The sequence below is a fragment of the Portunus trituberculatus genome, chromosome 15 (assembly GCF_017591435.1).
Source record: "Portunus trituberculatus isolate SZX2019 chromosome 15, ASM1759143v1, whole genome shotgun sequence".
NCBI lineage: Eukaryota > Metazoa > Arthropoda > Malacostraca > Decapoda > Portunidae > Portunus > Portunus trituberculatus.
Window position 1 is genome coordinate 14,778,629 of NC_059269.1, and position 25,000 is coordinate 14,803,628.

At 42.4% G+C, this 25,000-nt stretch overlaps 1 protein-coding gene across 4 annotated transcripts in view; it reads right to left on the bottom strand.

The window, feature by feature from the left end:
* Positions 1-24,991, bottom strand: part of LOC123503932 (kazrin-like) — a 110,939-nt gene extending 85,948 nt beyond the window's left edge. The window contains exon 1 of one of the 4 annotated variants that reach the window (XM_045254058.1): positions 24,876-24,991. The gene's annotated coding sequence lies outside the window, so the exon portion shown is untranslated. Of the gene's footprint in view, positions 1-24,427 lie in introns of all 4 variants that reach the window. The other 3 variants (XM_045254059.1, XM_045254057.1, XM_045254056.1) reach the window with 3 other exon arrangements.
* Positions 24,992-25,000: the final 9 nt, after the last annotated feature.

Consider the following 25,000-nt stretch of genomic DNA (forward strand, 5'->3'; position numbering starts at 1 on the left):
TTCAAATTTATACGAGGTTTTTAAGGTAATTTTACGGTTCTAAAGGCAGATTGACGAGATTTCTATATAACTGACTGGAGAAACACTCTTAAAAATTCAGTTAATCATCTTTGTGGCACTGGAAAATATTCGTTGTGAGAGAGGAAAGCGTTTCTAAATTACTGACTTCTCTCATGCATTCCTTAAATTTTTGTTTTCCTTTCTCCCTTCTGTCCTAATTCTCCTTTCATTTTCCTCTCTCTCCCTTCTCTCTTTTACTCTTTTCTTCCATTTTTCCGCTTTTGAATACTAATCAGTTTCTTCCTCGTCCTCTTTCCATTCTTTATTTCCATTTTTCACCCAATTTTCCCTCCTTCCATATTTCACCTGCTCTAACTAAACTCCTACCTTCCTTTCCTTCACCTATTCTCATTTATTCTCTCCCCCTTTCTCCTCTCATTCCTCTTAAATCTTCCTCTCTCTCCATTCCACCATTTTTTTTTTTCGTCTCTCCCTCGCCTCCTGTAGATTCCCTCCTACCCTCGCTATCTTCCACCTTCCTTTCCTTCCTCCCTTATCGCGTCTCCCTCTAATAGGCTGCCTTAATGATTCATCTGGTTAAGCACACGTGTGTTGCGATTTATGGCCTTCAGAGAGAGAGAGAGAGAGAGAATGTGTGTGTAACTTAGTGTAAATTTACCTCTCTGTCTCTCTGTCTCTCTCTCTCTCTCTCTCTCTCTCTCTCTCTCTCTCTCTCTCTCTCTCTCTCTCTCTCTCTGAAACGGCCAAACATAACGACCTATGGTTCTCTTCCTCCTTCCTTCCTCCTTTCTTTCCTTCCTTCCTTCCTTCCTTCCTGCTGTCTTTCTTTCCTTGCTTCCATCATCTGGCCACACCCTCCAGCCTTCTCCTTTTTTACAGCTCTCTCTCCCTCTCGTTAAGTCTAAATGGACACGCATACTGATGGCTGTTTCTTGTTAGTGGTTCAGTTTTTTCACGTCTGTTTGTAGACTACCACTATCACCACCACCACCACCATCACTACCACCATCACCACCACTTACAGCAACTATATAAACAACAACGGTGTTTTCTTTTAATTCTTAAGTCCATTCTATTTTTTGTATGGTTTTATCTTATTGTCTGCCTACGAAATGATTGTTTTGTTTTATCTGTTTCTTGGTACTTTCCACTTCTTTATTATTATTATCATCATCATTACCCTCTTTCTTCTCCTCCTCATACTTATCATTATATTTATCTCATCACTTTCCTTTCTTTTCCGTCAATATCATCTTCAATATCACCATCACTATTTTCTTTTCTCTCCTTTCATACAGACCACCCTAATCATCACTTCTTACCTTATTCTCCTCCTCCTCCTCCTCCTCCTCCTTCTCCTTCTCCTTTTCATACTCATACTCTCCCTCCTTCAATCTCAGTAAGTATTGCATCATTATCATAATCTCCACCTCCTCAGATTCTAGCGGCTAATACATAATACATCCATCCAACAATTAACAATGCAAAACAAATCACTGAATGGCGGGTCTGTACACTTCACAAGGAGGCGAAGACGATAAGGAGTGACGACAATACCAATTAAAGCTTACATGAATAGCGAGTGGCTCTTCATTGCGAGTAACTGGACACACACACACAGAGACACACACACACGATGCCACGCCCTCCTTGGTCTCGGTAGCAACTTTCATCTCATTGGCTTAACTTCAATTCCTTTGTTCCTGTTGGGTCTATTTTATCAATCAATATCTATCTATCTATCCCTTTATCCAACTATATTTGAACTATTTTTCTACCTACATTTATTTCTGTCCTTATATTTCATTCTCTTCAGCTTTTCATGTCTCTCATTTTTCCTTTTATTTTCTCTTTCTATGTCTGATTTATTTTTTTATCTTCATTTATTTTTGCCCTTGTATGCCTTCTCTGTATGCTTCACCTCCTCTTCCTCCTCTCACTCTTATCTCTTCCATTCCTCAGCGCTCTATCCTTTCTCTAAAAACATCCTATTGTTCATCTGCTGTGCTCGTTTATAATTCATTCATTCTCTTTATCCCTGGTATCTCTATGATATATGCGTAGTTTTCTTTTTTTTTGCACAAATATGGGATTCAGAGAGAGAGAGAGAGAGAGAGAGAGAGAGAGAACGCAGACCACTCGCAGAAAGTATGAGGCTTAGAAGAAAATAAAACCCGCCCTGTGTCCTGATGCCTCCCTCTTGAAGTCCAACTTGTAAGAACTGGGAAGGAGGAAAAAAGGAGAAGGCAGACTCTTCCAGAATTCACAAGTGGAAGGGACGCTGCTCAGTTTTCTTTCCTCCACAGTTTTTAGTAGTTTATTTTCCTCCACATCAGCGATGCGTGCTATTTAAACCCTTCAGTACTAGGACACATTTTTACCTTGAGATTTGTATACGATTAGACTAATCTATTTACATTAGGAAGGGTCAATGGAGGTCAGGAGGTTAATGGCCACGGTCTTCACTTTATTAATCCCCCACATGAGTTTCTGAAGGTTTAAAATCACCAAATAGTAAGCATAATGAATATGGAAAAGCGTCATGGTACTCAAGGGATTAACTCCTTTGAAACTAACCAAAGATATTCACAACTTCATAATCACATGCACTCCAATCTTTCGTCTTAGTTTTCTTTACAAAGTCACCGAAACTCCCCACGTGGACTGAGATATAAATTCCTTCGTTATTATCCACATCAGTTCTTTCCTTACTTTTCACATGAGTACTCTGGTAGTGGTGGTGGTGGTGGTGGTAGCTGAGGAAGGAATCTCGTTTTCTTCCTTTTTTCTTTCTTTTTGTCTCGCAATAAACCAGATCCGCCGTTATGGATCTATATCTTTCCTGGTATGTGTTTCTTTTCCTCTTACGTATCGCGGTATATCAAGCCAAACTACGGAGGCCTCAAGATAATGTGATAACTTCATTTTTTTTTCAGTTTCTTTTTTATGACGCGGTTAGGACACATACGAAAAAGAGAAGACAGTGTAGTAGGTCCTCTTTACTTCCATGAACTCTTCCATCCAAAACTTCTCACGCCTTCATCTTCCTCCAATAGTCTATACACATCTTTCTTTTATCCTGCAGAGACCCCAAAACCCAAACCCTATAAACTTATCGCAAAAAAGCAACATTACATAGGCACCTTCCTAATCCTCCCACGCCTTCATCTATCTCCGAGACTGTTATATACGAAGACTTTTTTACACTAAATATTCTTCTTCTTCGTCGGCAGCATTTATTTCTCCGGAGAGCCATTGCCGCTTCCAGAGAGGCTAAGTAACATATTGCACCCTTACTCGTATATCATAACCAAGACCCATTGTTGCTAGTCGCCGCCTCCCGCGTGCAAGACACACTGGTACTGGAGCTTCGGAAACAGTCGAGGGTAATGGTGCGCAGCGAAGTGTCTCTGTGCGTATGTATGTTATGGGGCCCTAATGAAAATAATGATAGTATCGAGGTGGGGTTCGCACGTTTTGCATGTGTGTATGTGCGTGTGTGTGTTTGTTGTTGCAGAAGCAGAGATGATAGTACTAGTGTTGGTAGTTAAAGTATGGTGTCGTCGCTGTAATAGTTGCAGTAGTAACAACAGTAACAGTAGTAGTAATAGTAGTAGCAGTAGTAGTAGTAGCAGTAAAAGTAGAAATAATAGCAGCAGCAGCAGCAGTATCCATAAAATACAGAAAAATCAATCGTCCAGAACAACCAAGCCATGGAAAGCGGGTAAAAGTTTGGGTGCTGACCGGGACACGAAAACTGGTGCGGAAAAAAAAAAAAACGCGAGGCATGAATGTCACCGATCAAGTCGTGTAATCCTCGATGTCCCACGCAGTGTGTGTGTGTGTGTGTGTGTGTGTGTGTGTGTGTGTGTGTGTGTGTGTGTGTGTGTGTGTGTGTGTGTGTGTGTGTGTCGCATGTTCTAACTCTCAGATAAAACAATTTCAACACCCAAATAAAAATTGGAGGTGATCTTTTGACTGATTCTCCTCCCTCACTATCCTCATCAAAAATCACCATCCATCACTGTTAAGCACCGCAGGACAAAGGCTTCTCCCTCCCTCCTTCCCTCCCTCCCTCTCTCCACACAATAATCCATCTCTGCCTGCTGATGCTCGTCTATTCTTGTTAGCCCTTCACAAACTTAACTTCCCGATGCTTCCAAGATACACATTTGCCTAAACGTTTTACAATACCATGGAAGCTCAGGAAGTTGGGAGGCTGGAGGAGGTTGCGGCGGTTTAGTGTATAGCGTTTAGGTAAGTTTACGGGGAAGGAAGTGCTGCAGGCGGGGCGGAGGGAGGCGCAAAACAACACTGATGAGTCCTAATACTAGTTGACGACCTGCCTCCTTCCTACCCGGCCCGTCCCGTCCCGTCCCGCCCCGCCTCAAACGACAGCTGCCACCGGTCGGGAAGTGGGCTGGGTTGGATTGCACCGCCCACACCGCCCACGCTTCCTGCCCACGAAACAACCAGTAATATTCGTACAAGGATGCCGCTCGCCCACCAGCGCAGTGCAACGCAATGTTACATAAGCGAGGCGCGCCAGGTTTAAGAACAGGAATGTAGAGGAATGTTACCCAAGTTTTGGAGACAAGGAGGAATGCTGGCGGGGAGGACTAAAGGGATATATATAAGTCTTGAGCAGAGGATCTTAAAGTATATACACTAATAAAGAATAAGATTTTAGGAATGTTAAGTCACTTATATTTTCACACCAGAAGGAAATATAGAAAATAAAACTGTATGCTATCAAAAAATACAAGAGAATATGCATTTCATTAAACATCAAACACTAAAGACATGGTGCGTTAGAGGAAGTAATGAATGAAAAAGTGAATATACAAATAAACAAACTGATAAATGAAAAATGAGAACCACAGATAACAGAAAACGAATATAGCTACACCATGAAATACACAAATGCAAACTCTTCACTACCAATGATACAACAGACGAAAGCAAATATGGCACAATGGATCACGATAGAAAAGTACAAAAAAATTCCACAAATACCAGAAACACTGAAGAAAATACAACACACACACACACACACACACACACACACACACCAGGATACTAAAGACTGCAGCATCTCAGCTCATTGCCTCCACAGCACTCAGGCCCTTCACCTGTTCCTGGCTGTTTCCCTCGCCGCATCGCACATACCCTGGCGTCACTCCCTAAAAGCCCAATGCCTCCCTAAGCCGTGGGATCAAGACCCTTAACACCCTGACGCCTACCTAAGTAAATTCTTATCCCCATACGTAATTTTCCGATACCTCACCACTAAGGCTGCCAAGTGACGTACAGTTAGTTAGTCTAAACACCCTAATGCTGTGATAATACTAGCAGTGTACATGTTGATATTTTGCTTTGATGATGAGAATTACGTGACAACACATCAGCACATCTTGCCCAATAGTGACTCTTGATTAGTCAGCCACATTAAGGAACTTCTGTATATTTGTTTTTACTTCATATAGATAGATAGTGGGATTCATGAAGATAGGAAGGTAGATGGATAGTTAGATAGATAGTTGTTTACTGACCAACATCATCCAATTATTAGCATTCAGTTGACTCAATATTCATCCACAAACACAAAAAAATCAAATTAAAAAGGAATTCGCAGATTTCCAACACCACCAAACTATAACAAACAAAAACACAAGCAACACGCCTGAAACCACCACCACACGCCTCGCCTTTCACACCACCTGACAGCACCACACATCACAAAACCACACAACACAGCCACCCCGAGCAATAGAGTCACCACCACCACAACACATCCACACAACACGCTGCACCTGCCACATAACACAACCACAACACCACACAACACATTCGTACCCAGCACAGCAACGCCGCTACCACTCACCACCAGCCACGCCTCCAAATGGGTGACACTCAAGTACTGCCCCGCCACTTCAAGCCACCACAAGGCTCCACATCAGTCAGCCACGCGGGTCACGTCACGGGGTTAAGGTCAAAGGGAAGGGCGGGTGACTGACTGACTAAAGAGACCATTACAGAACACAAAGGATACAACAACAAACGGCAGCACACGTGGTCGCAAGAGAGAGAGAGAGAGAGAGAGAGAGAGAGAGAGAGAATATTCCGAACTGAAGCATACATATTACACACGTTCATTAGTAAACGCTGTAATATTTAGTGTGTGTGTGTGTGTGTGTGTGTGTGTGTGTGTGTGTGTGTGTGTGTGTGTGTGTGTGTGTGTGCGTGTGCATATTTGTTCCAACATTCAACATCAGATACACAGAAAATACAAGAGAACATGGCTATACATTTCTTTTCTTTCATAATCACTCTAGCAAAGTTTAAAAAAAAAAACTTCAACATTACATCATTTCACACACACACACACACACACACACACACACACACACACACACACACACACACACACACACACACACACACACACACCAGACAGGCTCCCTTTTTTCGCGACACGACAATGTTGGCACACTTAGCGATAGCAAGTGTCACGCGGCTAAGGGGAGGCGAGGCACGCGGCGAGCCAGCAGGGGAAAATAAATTGAGGTGAAAGAAATGAGGAAGAGACAAGTGACGGATGAGAGAGAGAGAGAGAGAGAGAGAGAGAGAGAGAGAGAGAGAGAGAGAGAGAGAGAGAGAGAGAGAGAGAAAGGAAAATTTGTTCGTCCTACATTCATATTTATATCGTTTATCTAAATAAACACACACACACACACACACACACACACACACACACACACACACACACACACACACACACACACACACACACACACACACACACACACACACACACACACACACACAACAATAAACACGGGGCACACAACACACACTAAAACACCAATGAACAAACACCAAATACTATAACAAATTTTGAGTGACATGTTTGTAACCTTTCCTTACCTACTAGCACCTGAGTTGGCCGTTTTCTTTATTTCACTCTTTCTTACTCATTACTAGTGCCCCGAACATAAAAAACATCACTTACAACATCAACAACACAAACTCACCCCCAAACACACAACCTCACACATTCCCATATCTAAACCAGCCCTCTCTCCGTCAGTCAGCGGGGCAGGAAAGGCAGCAGCAGCCTATATCACCACTAACGTCATGGTGAGGCGGGCCGCGTGCCAGGCCGGAGGGTGACACAAGGAAGGCGTCACGACACATCACGTCGCCGCCAAACCCAACCACCGCCGCCGCCTCCGCCCGCAGTGACTCAAAGTGTATCAGAGTGACATTAAGTGGGGGAGGGTCTTCTTCTGTTGGCGAAAGAGTTGCGAGAAAGGGAAGACGCTGAGGAGGAGGAGGAGGAGGAGGAGGAGGAGGAAAGGTAGAGCAGCAGTAAAAGACGGAGCTGATGACAATGAAGGGGAAGAGAAAAAGATGATGAAGAGGACAGGAAAAGAAGGAAATGGAGAGAGAGAGAGAGAGAGAGAGAGAGAGAGAGAGAGAGAGAGAGAGAGAGAGAGAGAGAGAGAGAGAGAGAGAGAGAGGTGGGGGAAAAGAAAGAGTTCGATACATTGATAGCCAATACACACACAGAGGCTAAAACATCCCTTGCTAATACTGCCTTAGTGTCGTATTGGATTTCCTTTCAAGACCTCCTGCTTTTATCACACGCAGCGAAGGACTGTGCTACACTCAAGGGCCTATGACTTCAGCACACTGCCTTGTACAGCGTCATTAGGGAGAGTGATGCACATTATCGTAATAGATCATACGAAAACTAGACATCAGAGAGAGAGAGAGAGAGAGAGAGAGAGAGAGAGATGCGTGGAGAAGGTACACAAAGGAAGGACCAACAGAAACAGAGTTATTGGGCCTTTAAAGGTCGTTTGTGGTATGATACACAACCTAATCAGAGAGAGAGAGAGAGAGAGAGAGAGAGCGTCTACATCACAGTCCACGGTGACTTGACGGTAAAATATTAACCAGTGGCGTCCAATCCTCGTTAAGTGGAAGCAAAAGTAAGCATCGCCGAGACGTTAAGAATTTTGCTACTTAATACGTATGGCTCCATAAATACCACGGATTTATTGCCATACTTAATTTGCAGGATAAATTTATACGTGGTGCAGTAAATCTCCAAAAAAACAGGAGTTATCGCACATCACTCACCCTTGAACTAAACAGGGAAGTCGTACCTTCCCAAACTGAAAATGTCGTACCAGAAATGCACTGTTTGTGTCTGAATACGATTGATTCTTTCACAACAATATGTACCTACATAAAAAAAATAAATAAATGAAAATAAAAAAAAAACGATGTACGTACAAAGCGTATTAAAACATCTACAATAAGGAACAATGCGATTAAAACCGTATATTTTCCCATTTCCAGCAAGTATACTATATTTCATGAAAACAGTAGAATAAAAAAGAAGAACGATTTTCAAACACCGCAGAGATCATCAATAGCTTGTTTTGGTGTCTTTTGACTGTGTTTGGGTGTGTTTGGGTGTGCTTTGGTGTGTTTGAGTGAGTTTTAATGCGTTTAACTCAATGTCCTTTGGTGTGTTTTTTTTTTTTTTATTTAAACCATGTGGGCTTTTTCACGGGAATTTATGGGCTAAAGGGGATACTTTTTGGGGTACCTCCTATCTCAAAGCCCACCCGCTAGGAAACCATTGCCCTGAGTGAGGAAGCCCAACCTACACTCGGACCGTGGACAGGATTCGAACCCGTGCGCTTGGAGACCCCTCGGACCCAAAGCACGCATGGTTCCACTGTACCACGGGTGTGTTTAGAGTGTTTTTGAGTGTGTTTTTGCGATCATTAATATTTCTCCACTCAATAATGTAGAAATCTTGTTAATTAATCACTAGAATCATAAAAACACGCTTGAAGATTCCTACTGCTTCAACTACAGCCTTCAGAGCGTAGTGGTAGTGTGACCAGATGTTTTTCAAATTATGGCTCTATGCTCAATGCACTGCTCTTTCGCCCATATTCAGAGACACCTTCCCCTCTCACTACGACAATTTTCCAAGGCCACAGAGACGACTAGCTGGGTTTTCAAGACAGTTTCTCCTTTAAATAAATTAGAAATCTTACCAATCTATGACCAGAACCATAATAATACTCTTCAAAACACGAGTACCTTCAACTGTAGACTTTGGAGAGCAGTAATGGTGACGGAACAAAGCGTTTCAGAGTACCGGCTTTTGTGGTGTATTTACATATACCATTAGGCTCCTTTGAATCTTAATTGCGCCACTGAATATGTAAGACAAGAGACGGACGGAACTTGTTACATCTCTCAGCCATAGAGAGTCACGGGGATTACAAGACAACTAAGGTATTACGCAGCGGTTTATGGGTGTAGATCTCAAAGGGTAGCCGGGAGAAGAAAGAAAGAAAGAATGAAAGAAAGAAAGGAAGCAAGAAAGAAAGAAATAGAAACAACAACAACAACAACAACAAGTATATGCCACCAAGAACATTACCACACAAAAACATTAGCAGGTGTGTTTGTTACCGAGAAGAAGGACAAAAGTAGTTATTACATTATTAAGAGGCCAGATTGTCACGTGTATCCTGCAATATTTCTCTCTCTCTCTCTCTCTCTCTCTCTCTCTCTCTCTCTCTCTCTCTCTCTCTCTCTCTCTCTCTCGCCGGATCAGATTTCAACGGGTTTCATCTGCACCATTTCAATTCAACATTCATTCACAAGTGTTTCTGTACGTTTTCTATTGCAAGGATTGTGTTATGTTGTCTTATATAAGGTTATCCTTGTCGTCTGGCAGGGTTGCTGTTGTTGTTATTCCTTTTGCGCACATCAGGAGTGTTGTATCAGTCCTAGTACACGTATCTGTTCTTTTCATGCTGATATCCATGAGTTATTGCCCTCCTGACCTTGCCCTGTGTGTGAGGTTCCTGTGTTCCAGCGACTCTGTGTTCGAGCTGTTGTGTTGTCATCCTTAGCCTTTAATCATGTGCTTGTTTTTTTTTTTTTTTCAGTAAGTGCTGCTTGTAATGTTTGCCCCAGCTTGCATTTCTTTTATATAGAACAACGCGTGAAAGGAAGCAAATGGTTTCATAGAATGACGTTCAATTAGTGCTTTCCCAAATGAGAATAAGAAAAGATTCAAGACAAGTTATGAAAGCTTCGTCTTTAATTGACAGAAGTGTTGCGATTGTAAATACTGTTTTGTTGAAGTACACCATGTTTTAACATCTTGGTATCCGTATGATATCATAATAATAAAATGATCCAAGGAATTATTTGATTGTCAGCATTACTTGTCACACATTGCTACATCAATAATATTCTTGTCTTTTGAACCTGAGATACTACTTTTATACATCACCATGTGTGTAGTATAGAAATTCATAAGCAACTCTTAACGAGGCTTAAACATCATAAGATAAGACACGCACATCTGATTGCAATACTCCAGTTCATAAAGAGATGAAATATTACACGTCACTCCTGCATCTAGACAAAGCTTGAAGATCATCAGTTAAGATCAACTGAGGCACGTGTATGTGTAATGGTGCGTCATATTTTTAAGCGTGACATACGCTAGACAGTACTTCGGAGAGCGTCCAAGGCAGGCAGGGAGTGAGCCAGGTGGGGTACGAAGGTTGACCTCAATACCAACGGAGCGTAGCGGGGGAAAGGCTAACCTCGCCCCTCCATCCCTCCTTTCCTTCCTTCTCACCTCCACCTCCACCTCCTCCTCGCCTCCGCCTCCCGCCCTTGACACAGCGGCCACCACGTAAGAAATCATAGCTCTGGAGTGCCACGCTTCCCCTACGGCTCTTTTTTTGTGGGAGGAGTGACTGGCCATCGCTTTTCCCTCACAGAATCACGTCTCCTAGTGTTTTGCTGGACGACATTCCCAGCGGGTCTGTCTGGCTGTGGACTCATCCGCTGGCCGCAATGGATGCCACGCGTGACTGACACGGTTCACTAGTTCTCTTAACTCACTGAACATCCTGTGTAGAAAACAATACACTGATTACTTTGTATAATTTTTTTACATTAAATCCCGAGATTGAAGATTATAATGCATTAATTGAAATTATATTTTTCTCACTTTCTAACGTAAACAGTGCACTGATAAAGTATTTTTAGATATTGAATCGTTTCATAGTTAGTATTAACAGTGCATCAATTCAAATAAACAGGTGATACTATTTTCTCTTATTTTCTCCACTAACAGGCAAAGTTATGACTGTAAAACATAAATAGGCAACGCAAATGAAAATTGGTTCGTTTATATAAGTGGTTATAGTACATTAGTAAGCGAATTGCTGCCACATAATATTTCCACATGATAATATTTCCGCTTAATTAAAGTAATAACTAATAAGATGTCTGTTCTCTGAATCACAAGTTATGACTGTTACATGTATTACACAAGTGGAATATGTAAAAGCAAAAATGTTAAAATAAGTGTAAAAAATCTACCTTCAATCGACGCTTCCAGTTCTCTATACAGTGCATGCAAACGTTTCAGGCGAGCGCTGCCAGTCACGTGAAGCTGACACTACTTTTAATAACACGTCACTCTGCTCTAGATACTCGTACATGCTTTCTAGTCTCCTTTTCATCCACGACTGGTCTTCTGTGATAAAAAAGAAAGCTAAAACTGAACCACTTTGTACAGACGCAGCATAGAAGTAGGTGATCACGGGAGCACGGAAATGCAGGAGTATCTGGTTACAAAAACCCAACTCTTAACTTATTACGAGAATGTTCACTTAAGTTGACTATATCCAGAGGTTTTTAATAGATGCTTTATTAGAAAAAAAAGAGCAGATTAAAAGGAGAAGGAGGAGGAGGAGGAAGAGCAGGAGGTCGAAGAGGACGAAGAAAACTGAGGCCTGTCTTGCTGCCTGATGTTAAGAGAGCGATAAAGCAGCTGAGAGAAGGGTTGTGTGGAACTAATAAAATATATACAAAAAGTGACTTGTACTAGCTAAGGTGAGAGAGAGAGAGAGAGAGAGAGAGAGAGAGAGAGAGAGAGAGAGAGAGAAAGAGAGAGGGGACGAGGAAAGGGACGAAGAAGAGGAAGAGGAGGAAAAGGGAGCGGATGTGGGAGGAAGGGGAAATCGAGACGGAACCGCAGGAAGATGAACGGTTATGTAATGCGAATAAAAAATCAACATTCAATGGGGTGGAAAGAGGAAGGCTGAATGGATATAGAGGGAGACAACACGATGATCAGTGCCCATCGCTGAAGAATAAATGTGGAAGACGTATATGAAGCGTGAAAGGCAGCTTGATAAAACGAGCTTATGACGGAGTGATTGACTGACTGACTGACTGAGCGACCATGAATGAAACGGTGATAATGCTATGGTTATTGTTACTGGGAATATCGCCTTTAAATTACGCTTCCCAGGCCTTGAGTATGCGTATTGTCATCAGGAAGACTTGTGTTTGGGAGCAATGACCGTAAACAATCCATATAAATTAAGAGGTGTGGATGGAAGATAATTTGTCTTAACCCCTTTAGTACCATTATGCGTTTCCGTACTCCTTCTGGTTACTATTTGGTGATTTTACACAGCTTCAGAAACTTATGTGGGTGATTAAAATAATGAGGACTGTGGCCATAATCTTCTGACCTCCATAAACCCTTCCTGATGTCGATAAAATTGTCTAACAGTACACAAATATCAAGGTAAAAATGTGTCCCAGTACTGAAAGGATTAAGTAAAGTAAGTACTATCATTATTAATCATTCCCATCACTAGGATTGGCAGATGGATATTGCACACTCATTCTCCTGTACTTTCACTAGTTTCTCCCTTTATTATTTACGTGGTGAAGAAAATAGTGTTGTTAAATCAAGTCTTCTATACCTTTTATTCTTTGAAACTGACAGCTTTTACCATTTTAGTGCGCACGAAGCCTTACGCACACACACACACACACACACACACACACACACACGCAGGCACGACTAGTTTTGCAATACGCGAATCTATGATGGAAGGAAGTTTAGCCTGAATGGACTGACTGACTGACTGAAAGAGTAATTATGGATAAGCTTGTGAGGGAATGACGAAGCGACACATGAAGGGAATGTTCCCACACTGACTGAAGGAGTAATCACGGATAAGGCTGAGGAGTCGTGACGGGCGGAGGAGATAGGAATAAAGTTGTTTTTCAAGTTTGCGTCTCTAATTCCCTGGCTGTGATGTCTTTAAATTTAGCAAGTGAGTTAGGAAACTTTTTTTATTTTGCCTTCTTTATGGTAATGCTATCAGTAATATGCAGATGAGTGGTTTCTTTCATTATTTTCTTCGTTTATTTTCATCTATTTATGTACTGATTTTTTTTTTTTTTTTTTTTTTTTGATGAGAAGGTTGGCTAAAACTCGAAAAATATGAAATATGTTACTGTTTTCCTTTCCTGTCCTAAAAAGTCAAAAGTTTAATCTCATTTCTACTTATTTATCTTTCTTTGTACACATGTAAAGACACACACACACACACACACACACACACACACACACACACACACACACACACACACACACACCACGGGGTAGGCCGCCAAATGGCCCAACGGGAATCAGCGATCATTACACTCTCACGAACTCACCCCTCACCCCAACCCCCTCTCACCCCGCTACTGCCTCTCACTTCACCCGTCACCCCAACCCATCCGCACCCCTTCCAGCACTTCTCCCCTCGCCCCTCAGGTAAACACTCTCCCTCATCCCTCTCCAGTACCTCTCCTCTCACCCCTCACCCCGTCCATTACCTCCTCTTACTCACCTCCCTTCCCTCACCCCTTTAAATTCAAGTCTCTTTACTTTATATCTTCACTTCTGTCTCCATTCCTTTCGCCACTAACTCGCTTCTCATTCCTTTATCTCCCTCTTCTCACACACCAGTCCTGCCTAACTCCCTTACGTTACTCACCACCTTCCATTCCCACGAGTTCTCTCTAACTCGTCCCTCTCCTCGTCTTACAACCGTCCTCTACCTGCCTCCCGGCCTCTTACCAGCAGGGAACCACTAATCACTGTTACGTGCACAGGTGTGGTTGTCCTGTGGTATGGAGGGGGCCGAGGGGATCAGGAGGAGGTATAGTCATAAAAGCTACATTGCCTTCCTCCTCCACTACTTCAGTATAGACACCTGTTTCCTCCCCTTGTGGTGTTACTATGTTCATATGTATCCAGGTTTTATTTGAAGATGTTTGTTTATCTGTTGTCCTTTGTTTCTATCCTGTGTTAGTGTGCATAAAGATAGCCATGCGTGGGTGAGATGTTCTATTGCATATCTGTAATCATATACTTAAACTAACACGTACTTTTTTCACGGGAATTTATGGGCTAAAGGGGATACTTTTTGTGGTATCTCCTATCTCAAAGCCCACCCGCTAGGAAACCGTTGCCCCGAGTGAGGATACTTCTCTACTTTTAACACTTCAGCTTTACACTTTTGTCTTCAGGAGATGCACTCCTCTCCAGACTTTATGTAACAGCCTTCTTATCTATATGTTTAACAAAAGCGACATCTGTCATCCTTTTTTCCACAGCATCTGTCATTGGCTAGAGCTATGACGTGATTCTTCCCGGTGTGTACAAGGAACTAATGGAAGAGATACACAAAGCAGAGTAATATATAACATTAGCAAAAAAAAATCTTCCTTCTCCCTTACCACTAATAACTACACTCATAATGAATACAAATAGCAATATGACACGCACACATTATCACTCACTCCTTGTCTTGCCACGGTGATGTGAGCACAACACGACAAGGAAAAGGTCGAGGCTGCACCGGGCTCTTAATGTATCCATCCTGAGACAACGTTTACCCTTGAGACCACGACAGATACACAGATAAATTGAATTAAGACTCACTTTAAATTAGATAACGTATTTAAGAAGAGGCAGAGACAGACGAAGGGGAGGCGAGAGGAAAGTTGGGAAGTATGTCAAGGAAGTACCGAGGGAGGGTAGGTAGGGAGGTACTGACAGCCAGGCGATGCAAAATAACTAAAGTGTTTATGAATAGGAGGGTTTTCGATGATATGAAGAAGGAAGGAAGGAAAAGAGGAAGGAAGAGTTGATGAAATGAGAGGAGGAGGAGGGCGGGAGGAAGGGAAAGAGGAAAGAAGGGATGGATGGATGAGGAGAAAAGTATTAAAAGAGAAAAATAAAGAAAAGAATGAAGGAAAGAATGTAAGATGAGCAGAAAAACAAAGGAAGCATGAGAGAGAAATAAATGAATGAAGAAACTAAGGAATGAAGAAAAATAGAAAAGAAAGAAAGGAGAGGATACCAGGAAGAAAAAAAAAGGAAGAAAGGAAAGAAGAACGTTAAGAGGAGAAGAAAAAAAGAAAAGAAAACAAACAATGAAGAGAAACAAGGAGAAAAAAATGCAGGAACAAACAATGGAAGAAAGGAATACAGTATTCAAGTCTGTGGGAGCGTCACTGTGTAAACTTGGGACTGTAAATAGGAAACTAAACAAAACGAAGCGGAGAGAAGAGCGCCAAACAACACAGGATCGTCACACCGCAAGAGAAAAACACAAGGAAACAAGACGAGGAGAGAAAAAAAGGAAAGGAAGACAGGATGACACGAGAAAATAACACAGCAAAAGGTAAAGAAAGGGGAGAGAGGGGAAGGAAGGAGAGGGAAGGAAATGTTGAAAGGATGACACGAGAAAATAATACAGCAAAACGTAAGAAAAGGAAAGAGAGAGGAAGGAAGGAGAGGGAAGGAAATGTTGAAAGGATGACACGAAAATAACACATTTAAGGAAAAGGAAAGTGAGAGAAGAGGAAATGTTGAAAGGAAGACAGGAAAACACGGGAAGGATGAAAAAACTGCACAGGGAAAGAAAAGGCGAGGAGGAAGATAAAGTTAGTAGGAAAACAGGAATTCACAAGACTAGACAGCACCACAACACCAGAAGGAAAGCCACACACACACGCATGCAACTCCTGGAAACTGTTTAATTCCAGTGGTCACCCCGTCGCCGCTGGGAGCCTGGAAACAGCGCTATCAACAGCACTCAACCCAAAGTACAAACGCTGAACATTCCCGACTAATATGCTCCATCACGGGTCACACGCTGGAGGTAAACAACGCTAAAAGCTAAACAAACATTCTACGGGAGGAGTTTAATTGTTACCGAAACATTTGCTACCGATTCCAGCCTTGTTTTTTGGAGTACTTGGACAGCTGTTGGCTTCACCTTGTACCGATAAATGACGTACATAAATTAGCGATACTATAATTTACTGTTCGCTATCTACGGATTAGCCGGAAGAGGGAAGTAAATGGTGTAATCATCAAATATTGCCATCGTATAGACAGACCGTTGACTCTCCTGCCAGACGTAAGGTAAGTGTGGTGTTTGGCCTCACACAGCTCGTCAGGGAAGCGTACCCCCACCTCATCCTCTCCCTCCTCCTCCGTCTCCTCTTCCACCTCCCCTCACACGCCTGTCCTGTACACGGCTTGTTCACAGAGGTTTACACTTTCCCACTAAGAGGATGAGTGTCTCCCGCTGCTGAGTTACGCTTCTCGCATGTCACCTTAATATTTCTTTTATTCATTTATTTGTCTTTTTGCTTATTTATGTATTTTTTTATTTGCTCTCGTTTCAATAGTGTCAACATGTAAGTATCCTGTCTTCCTTACTCATGGCTCTCTAACACACACACACACACACACACACACACACACACTTGTACTATAAACGCAAAGCTAAAAAAAGGCTAATCTCTTATGTATACTAATCCTTCCATCTCCACACACACACACACACACACACACACACACACACATTTGTTATCCACACCTGTCACGCAAGTGTTCCCTTTAATTTCAACATTGTTCTCTTTGTTCCTGGATCCCTGAGGTCGTCCCCGTACGCAGCTTGTAGTATTAGTAGTAGTTGTAGTAGTGGTGGTGGTGGTGGTGGTGGTGGTAGTAGTAGTAGTAGTGGTGGTGATGATGATGATGATGATGATGATGATGATGATGATGATGATGATAGTAGTAGTAGTAGTAGTAGTAGTAGTAGTAGTAGTAGTAGTAGTAGTAGTAGTAGTAGTAGTAGCAGTAGTAGTAGTAGTAGTAGTAGTAGTAGTAGAGGTGGTGATGATGATGATGATGATGATGATGATGATGATGATGGTGGTGGTGGTGGTGGTGGTGGTGGTAGTCGCCTCAGAATCCTCACATACAACAAAATCAACATTATTTCAACACATCTGTCTTTGCTAAGTGCACCAGCATTAAGAACACTCAATGAGCCACGCACTGCATTTCATTACAGACTCGCCTCATTACTCATTACGTTCATCTTCCCTTCGTATAATATTTCCATGCATTAATAATCATTTTCAACAACGTCCAGCCTCCCGCGTCGCTTCCCTTTCTGCTATTACGTGATCCAAGTTTCCCACCATTTCAATTAACTCAAAACAAAACAGTAATATGGCGATACACGATGGAGTATATACAGTTTTTCCTTCTTCAATAGAACAGGCGGTCAGTATAAATCCTTCCCCACATTGGTAATACTGTGAGTTTCCTAAAGCCGCCCACGTGCTGTTTCGCGCTGGCAACACTGGCCACTCCCGTCTCTACGCCCGCTGTGCACGACCCTCCCCGCCAGAGCCCAGACTAGCCCAGACCGACGATCCTTTTTCCTCCGTCACGTGACCTAGAGGTTATGGTTGTTGTTCAGGTGTTATATGCTCTCTCTCTCTCTCTCTCTCTCTCTCTCTCTCTCTCTCTCTCTCTCTCTCTTGCATGAGTCATCGCAGAGGACAACAAAGTACTGCACACACACACACACACACACACACACACACACTTGGCTAATCTCACACATTTTACCTTCACCCGTCTCGCGGCTGTCTCTCATCTTTACCTTAACGCTCCATTGTATCTCTCCTCCTTTACCTTCCTTCCTTCCTTTCTCCCTTCCCTTCACCCTACAGCCTAACCTTTCACCCTTTCTCTCTCCATTACTCCTTCCTCTCTCTCTCCCTAAACCTTATCATCACTGCAACCTTTTCATCAGTGCAACTATGATTCCCCCTTCTCTCTCTCTCTCTCTCTCTCTCTCTCTCTCTCTCTCTCTCTCTCTCTCTCTCTCTCTCTCTCTCGACGGTTGCAGCCGCCCAGCCATAACGTTGGTTTCATCTTCAGGAAAATGGTTCTCATATTTCTCTATAGTAGCGGTCCCGGGTCTTCTCTCTCTCTCTCTCTCTCTCTCTCTCTCTCTCTCTCTCTCTCTCTCTCTCTCTCTCTCATCAGGTACAATTTCAATTTACGAAACTATTTCCAGCAATTAGATAAATATGTAAATGGTTATTACCAGAGAGAGACAGAGAGAGAGAGAGAGAGAGAGAGAGAGAGAGAGAGAGAGAGAGAGAGAGAGAGAGAGAGAGAGAGAGGTTCAGAGTAGTCACGTGACGAGGCCAGGGGGGAGTAGGTGTACCGTTTGGGCAGGTAACTGTCTGATTTTATGGTGATGAAGTGTTTGTGGAAGGCGATAGAGGGAGAAAGGGGTGAGGGAGGAGAAGAGAGGGACGAGGAGAGAGGGCAGTCGTAAGGAAGTGTAGAGGAAAACACAATACTTAGGAGGATTTCACACGCTAGAGAGAGAGAGAGAGAGAGAGAGAGAGAGAGAAAGTTGATATCGTATTGTTCCAAAATATTACAAGAAAAAAAATGAACCGAAGAAGGACAGTGATGAAAGCATCCTCTCTCTCTCTCTCTCTCTCTCTCTCTCTCTCTCTCTCTCTCTCTCTCTCTCTCTCTCCAACAACCACGTCACGATGCTAAAATTTACGCCCTACTTTGGTTAGACCTTGAGGAACACCGCGAGAAAGTCACACGCTACACACTTAGAGAGGAACCCGCACTGCACGTTCTGCCACATGAAAGGCACTGCAAAATAATAATAATAAAGGCAAGAAGGCGGTGGAAGAGGGGGAACATACGGCCAGCACTCCCTATTAATTTTCAGCAGCGGTTGTCACGTATAATTATGTCTAGGGCAAAAGCAAACGGGAGATAGATTATTTACGTGCAGTTTAACGCTTGCATGTTGTTATCTCTTGGTTTGTTTTTTATTTAATTTTGTTGTCGATAAATTTCTCGTTTGCGTTCAATTTTTTTTTTTTTTTCGTTTTCGGTCTCTCTTGGTTGTTCGGTCTCTCTTGTTCGGTCTCTCTCTCTCTCTCTCTCTCTCTCTCTCTCTCTCTCTCTCTCTCTCTCTCTCTCTCTCTCTCTCTCTCTCTTCCCCTTTCTCTATCTCTCTGCAAGAAGAAATACAGCTTTGTCCTTCTCCATCAAAGAAAACATAACACTATATTCTTTTCACAATACCGTTTCCCACGCTAATCCACATCCTTTGATATTCACATCTGAGGACTTTTCTTCTTGTTTCCCAGGCGTGTTTAGAGTCCCACACTGACTAATGGTGTTGTCATTTAAGATTCTCCCTCCCCCCTTCCCTTCTCTATTCTTCCCTTCCCTTCCCTTCGCTTCTCTTCTCTCCCAGCATGTCCCCAGTCACCATTCACCACCACTCGATGTACAATTGCAGAGAAAAGGGAGATGAAAAAGTGGAGTAACAGGTTCGATTAATTAGTCTTCGGGTCCTCCTTGCAATCCAACCCCGCGTCGTTTCTTTCGCTTTTTCTTGTTCTTTTTTCTCGTTCATAGACGCATCAAGACCGTTACGATTTGCAGTGGAATCGCAGGAACGTAAGAGAATCTGCATAATTCTGTGTGATCATTCTTTACCCCTTTATTTTTTTTTTCCGTGCAGTAAGTATTTTTAAAAAGTGTATTTTTTTTTTACTTTTTTTTCAGTTTGATGTGTAGGTCAGAGTAAAGAAAAATAAGAATGTTGACACTTTGCATATTCGGAGAGAGAGAGAGAGAGAGAGAGAGAGAGAGAGAGAGAGAGAGAGAGAGAGAGAGAGAGAGAGAGAGAGAGAGAGAGAGAGAGAGAGAGAGAGAGAGAGAGAGAGAGAGAGAGAGAGAGAGAGAGAGAGAGAGAGAGAGAGAGAGAGAGAGAGAGAGAGAGAGAGAGTGGTGGAAAATTCTGAGTTCTTGGCAAGTTGTTGACTTTGTAAGGCCTTTGATGACGATAATGAGGATAATTTGAATGTGAGGAGGAGGAGGAGGAGGAGGAGGAGGAGGAGGAGGAGGAGGAGGAGGAGGAGGAGGAGATAAGAGGTGGTGAAGGAGGAAGAAGCAAGAGGTGGAAAGAATGCATGACGAGAAGCAGCACAAGGAACTGGTCATGCATGTTACACTAAATTTGATTCACTCCACGTCTGTAAGTCCTTCCCATTGTTTCCTCGTCCCCTCCTGCCACCTTGATGTCAATGAATCGTTGCGTCTTGTTGCAGTGAAGTGTTTGTTGTTCCCTAATTAATCCCCCGTGATGATTACTACTGATATCACTCTTTGTGCATCTTGAGCTCAAATATTAGGTGCATATATTTTTTTTCATTGCTCGAAGTTCAATTTTTCCTCATTTACATAAATCAAACTAGCAGAAATTTCGTCTTTATTTAGGATATCCAGAATGAAAGGTGTCTTCTTGATTCTTCATTTTAGAAACACGAATATGGTTGATTTTAGACAACTCTTACCCAGAATATGGCTCCATTAACCCATAAATTCCGATGAAAAAGCCAATATTGTATAAAAAGAAGACAGGTACAGAAATATGAACGTAGCGTGATTCAAATACCATTTAAGTCAACACACACGAAAACGAAATAATATGACGCGTTTCCATATTACTTCTGGTTACTATTTGGTGATTTTATACAGCTTCAGAAACTCATGTGGTGGATTAGTATAGTGAAGACTGTGGCCATTACTCTTCTAACCTCCATAGACCCTTCCTAATGTCAATAAAATGGTCTAATTGTACCCAAATCTCAAGGTAAAAATGTGTCTCAATATTGAAGGGGTTAAACGCTTCAAGATTATCAGTCCACATGCATTTAGAATTCTTACACCAATCTTTAAATCTTATGATGCGAAATTAGTTTGAGAATAATACTTTATCTCGTTTCATATTTTTCTACTTTATTTTCTTATACCTTGAGTACCCTAACTTTCTTTTACTTTCTCTAAGTCTTCTTATACTCTCCTCCATCACCAAACTTTCCCGCATTACAAATTCTTCCCAGGACTGACTGCCTCGCTCGCTCGCTCACTCACTCTCTCTCCTCCTCTCTCTCTCTCTTTAAAAGGTGCTCGTGTCCTCTAACTCTTACTCCACAACTGTTTTTAATCATCCTACAGAGAGAGAGAGAGAGAGAGAGAGAGAGAGAGAGAGAGAGAGAGAGAGAGAGAGAGAGAGAGAGAGAGAGAAAATCCAATATCCCCATACAATTTCCAGGATACTTTTTCCCCCTTTCCTCCTGATTTGATTCGAATTCTCAAACCACAGAATTCCACCTTTTTCTCTCCTATATTCACTCGTACATTGCCTGCTTCCTTCGCGTCTTCAAAGCCACGTGCTCCAGCATTTAAATTACACACTCAGCTCGCCCTTGCACCTCAGCGGTTAGCAGGAAGCACGGGACGGGAGCGAGTGTACAGGCAAGAAACAGAGCACAGTACTTTGCAACGAGAGGGAAAACACACACATAGTTGCAAAAGGTAGAGGGAAAGAGAGAAGTAGGAAGTATATTAAAGCAGAAAGTAATAAAGTGAGAGATGGAGGAAAGGGAGGGAATAGAATAGCAATGCAGATGAAAAGGAAAGCGGAAGGAGAAAATAAGTGAGGGAGAGAAATAGGAAAGAACAGGAAACACTTGACAGGACAGGAAGAAGAGAATTGAATCAGAGGGTGAAAGATGCATCAGGAAAAACAAGACAAAGAAGGAAAAAGGAAGAAAGCACGGGACAGGAAACACACGAATGAAGATGGAAGGTAGGAGACACTGGAGAGGAAAGAGAGGATAAAGAGATAGATAGAATAGATGTAATAAAACACGAGAGGAGACATAGCACAGTAGAAAGGCAGGAAAGGAGGACGTAAGAATCAAATAAGAGAAGAATAATAAAAGGGAGATAAGAAATACACGAGAGAGAGAGAGAGAGAGAGAGAGAGAGAGAGAGAGAGAGAGAGAGAGAGAGAGAGACGTTATGAGAGTAGTTTGCAGTGAAAAGACAAGAGCAAGGTCGGAAGCGAGGTGTTTGTCGTCTCTCTCTCTCTCTCTCTCTCTCTCTCTCTCTCTCTCTCTGCTTGGAAAGTGGTGACACGCTACATATCACACTCAAGGACTGATTCTAAGGACTCCACCATCACCGTCACCATCATTATCATCGCCACTGCTTTCACCACTATCATCACCATTAACCCCATTAGGATCACCATTGTCATCATTATTATCATCTCCATTGTTAGCTATCATTGTCATTATCATTAACCTTACCACTGTTACTAGCACTACTGCCCTCATCTTCATCACTATCATAAGCACGCCAGTTATTGATGCAAACACAAACAACATAACTCACTATTACATCACCATCACCTTCACCATCGCGATTACTAACGAAAGGATCACCAATATCGTCACTATTACGAACAACACTCCATCACCTTCACCGCAAACACCACCAATGTCACTACAACTACACTCACCACCACCATCATCACCACTAACGTGCAGACAGTGGTGACAAAATTTCTCCTGACGCCAGTGATTTTCTTTCTTTTTTTTCCTCACCACCAATTGCTTGCAAGGGAGAAGGAGAGAGCGACGGAGGAAAGAAGGGAATGAAGAACGGAGGAGAGAATCGGGAAAGGAAGGGCGGGGTGCACTTCTTATCACAAAAAGTTTGCTTGTAAGGAACATCCAAGGGTAAAGTAGGAGGGAAAGGCTGGAAAATAAACTGTTGCCTTGAATGGTAAAGAAAAAAAAAAGTAAGGATGAGAAAACCGGACTGACCTGAGTTTTTTTTTTTTTTTTTTTTTTTTTTTACAGAAATGTTGTTTTGTTGGTTGTTGATTTTTTGGGTATGATTAGACTATTTTATTTGCCTTACGGTCTACGGAGGTCAAAAGATTAATGGCCAGAGTCGTTACTATTTTAATCCCCAACATAAGTTTCTGAAGCTGTATAAAATCACCAAATAGTAGCCAGAATGAATATGAAAACACAGCATGGTACTGAAGGGGTTAAGTAACCAAAAAGAATCACGGTTTTGTATTTGCTTCTAGAACGTATATTCATTTTGTGTCCTTTATGTCATCTCTTTTGTAGAATATCAGAATCTCCCCAGTTTTACTCTGCCTAATGTTTTCCTCTTCATGCATTTCAATCGTACAAATGTCTCTATATTCTTGATTTTTCAAAACAACAAAATCTGCTGTCCTCTATAATCGCCCTATGTATTTTCTGTGTGTAGCAAATAAGTGTACTCCGTTACCAGTTAAGCTTGTATGATTTCGATTTGTTACCATCCACTTTTCTTGCCCCATCCTCCTCCTCTCCTGTGCCATAATGTGTAGGCAAACAGTACGCCTCCTCCCTTGACCAACACGACGCAAAACTACACTTCCCTACCATGGCCCAAAAACCGCAACACCTCAGCGATACAACACAGCAAACAGCACGCCTCCTTTGGCCAACACACGCAACGCAATACTTTCCAAATACAGCACATTTAGTAGCACAACACAGCATGATAAAGTATTCCCGGCACATGTGGAACGTACCTTATACCACATCAGAGCAGTAGCAATGTTACGCAACACCACAAACACTACTGTCTATACAACATACAACATATAACACAGTGTGCCATTAATATATATATAAACTGAACTCATGATTAAATTCTCCTTTTCACCACAGATTTCAAGACATTTACCCCTGTCTTTTGGCTAACCCTTTCGGATCTGTAAGGGGACTGGCGACTGAGTGGGTCTTTTTTTCAATTCTTTTTGTTGCCCTTGGTCAGATTTCTCCTTTTACATAAAAAAAAACATTTCAGGTCTTCTCTGGCGTCAAAATAATACAATACGAATTTTCTATATTCCAACACAGTCTAACACGTGTCTTTTGAACCCACAATAACACTCACTCAGTCACATACACATGCACACTCACAAACTTATCTTACTGAACACAACACGCGCATACCCACAGGCACACAACTCTGCTTCCGCCAACACACTCCTCTACCCCAACACACAGCTTTTTACCTCCACAGTCAGGCACAATCACATCCTTTACCCAACACAACGAGTATTCTCAAACCCACGTAAACTGCTTCCCAATAGACACGACAACCAATACCCAACAAACACTGCTCTTCCTTCAACACGAGCTTGTCAAAATCACTATATACACACAGACACAAGCAATAATTCACGGTTCTTGTTCTCACCGTCTGTTAAGCTACATCTTCACCTCCAGGAGCCGATGTAGTACTTATATATACTCCTGTCTGTCTGTCTGTCCTCTGGTTCTCATGCAGGGAGTGGTGCAGTCGTCACTAACGTTTCACTCACTACTAAAACAACACACAGCTTGACACAACGCATGATTCACCAGCCAGGCTACGGTTTCAAATCCTCACCGTTGCTATCAGTTATCACCATCTTTATCACTCGTATCTCCACTTCAATTAGCGTCTTTTTTTTTCTCGGAGGCACAAACATCACACGTTCACTTTACACATTTGAATCCTTATCGTTAGAATTTCCGGCATATAACGGCTTTTGCACCGCTTTATCTGCACTTTTTTTCAACTCATCCTCTCGACACAGACTCCAGCTTGTTACCACCAGACAGGCAGTGCTGGTGACGCTGGTGACGGTCTTGAACACACTCACTTGCTTTTCTCTCACTGCTCATGCGAGAGAGAACGTCAGACGCGCTCCGTTCGCTCACTCCTTCATGAATACCGTGAAAGCGAGGTGAGGAGGGGGCGGGGCAGAGTAGCGGGCAAGCGGGGGAG